The sequence below is a fragment of the Oncorhynchus clarkii genome, chromosome 12 (assembly GCF_045791955.1).
Source record: "Oncorhynchus clarkii lewisi isolate Uvic-CL-2024 chromosome 12, UVic_Ocla_1.0, whole genome shotgun sequence".
Lineage (NCBI taxonomy): Eukaryota > Metazoa > Chordata > Actinopteri > Salmoniformes > Salmonidae > Oncorhynchus > Oncorhynchus clarkii.
The window spans coordinates 8,691,442-8,696,441 of NC_092158.1; positions in this window are offsets into that span (position 1 = coordinate 8,691,442).

A 5,000-nucleotide genomic window follows, 5' to 3' on the forward strand; every position below is an offset into this window, starting at 1 on the left:
CTCCACACAGCATGTACAGCCACACACCCCTCTCCCCTAACCCCCTCACCACCACACAGCATGTACATCCACACACCCCTCTCCCCTAACCCCCTCACCCCCACACAGCATGTACATCCACACACCCCTCTCCCCTAACCCCCTCACCCCCACACAGCATGTACAGCCACACACTCCTCTCCCCTAACCCCCTCACCTCCACACAGCATGTACAGCCACACACTCCTCTCCCCTAACCCCCTCACCCCCACACAGCATGTACAGCCACACACTCCTCTCCCCTAACCCCCTCACCTCCACACAGCATGTACAGCCACACACTCATCTCCCCTAACCCCCTCACCCCCACACAGCATGTACACCCACACACCCCTCTCCCCTAAACCCCCTCACCTCCACACAGCATGTACAGTCACACACCCCTCTCCCCTAAACCCCCTCACCTCCACACAGCATGTACATCCACACACCCCTCTCCCCCAACCCCCTCACAGCATGTGTTCTCTCTGCAGCAGCTGTACGGTGGCGGTCTGTGTGGCGGGGACCAGGATGATGCTTCCGTCATCTCTGCCACACACCAGCCTGCCCTGGGAGGTGATGTAGACGCTGGCCGTCACCTTGCTGGGCTCCTCCGACCCAGGCGTCACACTCAGCTGGTCTATGATGCCCGCCGACAGGGGAGCCAGCTTGTCAAAGGCCTCCTGGAGGGAGACGGTGGAGGACACCTGGAGCTCTGAGGGACAGGGGAAGTAGAGAACAACAGTATTATCCATAGAAAGAACCAAACAGACCGATCTGACCAACCTGGCTTAGACCAGAGAAAAGGCTTTGCATAGTCATGAAGAGGAATCATGAGGAATGTGATACACAGTCCCAGGAATCCACTATCACATAATTCAAACGCAAAAAAAAAAAAATCAACCAAGTCATGTCTGTTATGCGACAGCTCGCAATTTTGACCAATCACCGCACTTTTATCTCAAAAGGATCCAATCAAAAGAGGGTTAGCAATTTTGACCAATCACCACACTTTTATCTCAAAAGGACAAAACCAAAAGAGGGTTGGCAATTTTGACCAATCACCGCACTTTTATCTCAAAAGGATCCAATCAAAAGAGGGTTAGCAATTTTGACCAATCACCGCACTTTTATCTCAAAAGGACAAAATCAAAAGAGGGTTAGCAATTTTGACCAATCACCGCACTTTTATCTCAAAAGGATTCAATCAAAAGAGGGATGGCAATTTTGACCAATCACCACACTTTTATCTCAAAAGGATCCAATCAAAAGAGGGATGGCAATTTTGACCAATCGCGGCACTTTTATCTCAAAAGGATCCAATCAAAAGAGGGATGGCAATTCTGACCAATCGCGGCACTTTTATCTCAAAAGGATCCAATCAAAAGAGGGATGGCAATTTTGACCAATCGCGGCACTTTTATCTCAAAAGGATCCAATCAAAAGAGGGATGGCAATTTTGACCAATCACCGCACTTTTATCTCAAAAGGATCCAATCAAAAGAGGGATGGCAATTTTGACCAATCACCGCACTTTTATCTCAAAAGGATCCAATCAAAAGAGGGATGGCAATTTTGACCAATCGCGGCACTTTTATCTCAAAAGGATCCAATCAAAAGAGGGTTGGCCAATGTTACTGAAGGAAACAGCCCAATAGAACCACATGAGACACGTTTTCCCCCTGTCAGCGTGCGAAGCTGTTGATGACTACTGACATTAAGACTGACAGAACAATAAACAGGAACGCATCTTATTTGTCTACAGAAACCACCGCTAAAGACTGCGAAACCCATTTCCAGTGTTTTACATGAAGGCGGGAGCAAATTGTTTTGTACTCCGTGCAACTTTGTGCTGGAACACAACAGGAAGTCACTTCCAATCAGCAAGTTATGTCAAAAATAAATAAAATCAGAACAGCCACCTTCATACTCACTCATGATTATTTTTGTTTTGAACTGCTGGATAAAATTAAGAACAATTAGTAAATTAGGATGCCTGTCTAAACACAGTGTTAGAAATGTATTCTGAGTACAATTGTACTAGAACGGACCACATTACTTTTTATTACTTTGTTTAAAAATAAAACGGGAAAAAAATATCACATTTCATCGCAAAATGTCAATAAAGTCGCTGCAAAGATCAAGCATTTTAGGCCGCAGATATCACAACAAAAACATTGGGAAATAATGGACTGACTACACATTCCCTACACTGGGAGGGATGATTTGACTGGTTTTGGCCAGCCAATGGTATTAATGCCATCCAATTCTCACCCACAGCATCCCTACAGATGTGGGGTTCTTGCGCCACCTAGTGGACGAAATGGTACCTGTTGCGGTGGAGAGGGCCTGCAGGGGCGAGGTGTCTGGGATGCTCCAGAGGGTGAGGCGTCCGGTTGAATCTCCCTGGACCAGCAGCTTGTGGAAGGGCTCCCGACGGCTGTAGAAGAACCGTGTCACCGAGGGACATATGAGCAACTAGAACACAGAACATTAGAACAATGAACACTGGTATTATCCATAGAAACAGAATGAATAGAACGGGCTTGAAACCTCTAACCATGGCAACTTGCCAGGTACACTCGCAATGGCTGCCTGAGATTGTGATGTAATTATTTCCATGGTAACGTAGAATGTTCATTGAAATGTGTGTTAACTGATGTGGCTCAAGCAATGGAAGGTATTTTTTTGTAATGTCAGTGGAGTTTAATCAACAAATCACAGCACATATTGATGGCTACACTTCCTGCTCTTTACTTCCTCGTTTTTATCTCTGTGTTCAGTTCCATATCTATGGTATTATCTCTGTCTTCAGTTCCATATCTATGGTATTATCTCTTTGTTCAGTTCCATATCTATGGTATTATCTCTGTCTTCAGTTCCATATCTATGGTATTATCTCTTTGTTCAGTTCCATATCTATGGTATTATATCTGTGTTCAGTACCATTTCTATGGTATTATCTCTGTGTTCAGTTCCATATCTATGGTATTATCTCTTTGTTCAGTTCCATATCTATGGTATTATCTCTGTGTTCAGTTCCATATCTATGGTATTATCTCTGTGTTCAGTTCCATATCTATGGTATTATCTCTGTGTTCAGTTCCATATCTATGGTATTATCTCTGTGTTCAGTATCATATCTATGGTATTATCTCTGTGTTCAGTTCCATATCTATGGTATTATCTCTGTGTTCAATTCCATATCTATGGTATTATCTCTGTGTTCAGTTCCATATCTATGGTATTATCTCTGTGTTCAGTTCCATATTCATGGTATTATCTCTGTGTTCAGTTCCATATCTATGGTATTATCTCTGTGTTCAGTTCCATATCTATGGTATTATCTCTGTGTTCAGTATCATATCTATGGTATTATCTCTGTGTTCAGTTCCATATTCATGGTATTATCTCTGTGTTCAGTTCCATATCTATGGTATTATCTCTGTGTTCAGTTCCATATCTATGGTATTATCTCTGTGTTCAGTTCCATATCTATGGTATTATCTCTGTGTTCAGTTCCATATCTATGGTATTATCTCTTTGTTCAGTTCCATATCTATGGTATTATCTCTGTGTTCAGTTCCATATCTATGGTATTATCTCTGTGCTCAGTTCCATATCTATGGTATTATCTCTGTGTTCAGTTCCATATCTATGGTATTATCTCTGTGTTCAGTTCCATATCTATGGTATTATCTCTGTGCTCAGTTCCATATCTATGGTATTATCTCTGTGTTCAGTTCCATATCTATGGTATTATATATCCATGCCAGTTCCAATAATTTGTGCAGTATGACATTATCAAGGTGTAAATGGTCTCGTCGTAATGATACAGGGATTATGTTCAAGGTTAATAATGATGGGATTGAACTCAGGACAGCATACTGTAGTCTTGTTGTATCATGGATCTAAAAACTCCAGAATATTATATTCTGCTCTCTGCAAGAAGGGGAAGCCGGGCTTTCAGGGGACATGATCTCATGCCATGGGAGCATTGGGATGTGCTGTTATTAACGTTTAGCACTAGAAAACACCACTGTGATATAAAGAGGATGCCAAGCTAGAAGAACTGACCACTTACTCAACTACCAACAGGGTTACCTACAGTACAACACATGCATTGACCCCCCCCCCCCATACTAAAATACCCCCTAACTCAGTTCTCTGGACAGCAAGGCACTGAATCATCAGGATACAAACCAGCTAGCTAGACAAGATGCTAAATTGTTAAAGAGAAACCTGGTGCCATGTTTAAGAAGATAAGAGACGTCTCAACTTGGAGGACTGTTTTTTGTTTTGCCGACCTATCGAATCTAGCAGGACTTAACATCGATAGTTATGCATGTTGTTAATGGTCCTCTACTAGCTGACCTTTCACTGGTAGGACTCCATAGGGGTCCCAAATGGCACCCTATGCTCTATGTAGTGCACTACCCATAGGGCTCTGGTCTAAAGTAGTGCACTACGTAGGGAATAGGGTTCCATAGGGCTCTGATCTAAAGTAGTACACTATGTAGGGAATAGGGTTCCATAGGGCTCTGGTCTAAAGTAGTGCACTATATAGGGAATAGGGTTCCATAGGGCTCTGGTCTAAAGTAGTGCACTACGTAGGGAATAGGGTTCCATAGGGCTCTGGTCTAAAGTAGTGCACTACGTAGGTAATAGGGTTCCATAGGGCTCTGGTCTAAAGTAGTGCACTACGTAGGGAATAGGGTTCCATAGGGCTCTGGTCTAAAGTAGTGCACTACGTAGGGAATAGGTTGCTATTTGGGACTGTAACTCTGATCTTTTTTTTTTTACAGATTTACTCTGCTGTAATTGTGTTCCTTCCTAGTTATGTGATTGTCATAGTAACAGAGAGAGATGTGATGGAACCAGATCCTTGTAATCTCTAATGGGGGAGAGAAAACAACATGGCCAGGTTGTGAGGTAGGTAGTCGCATAGACTTATGGGTAGTCGTCTGACATTAGGTAGATGC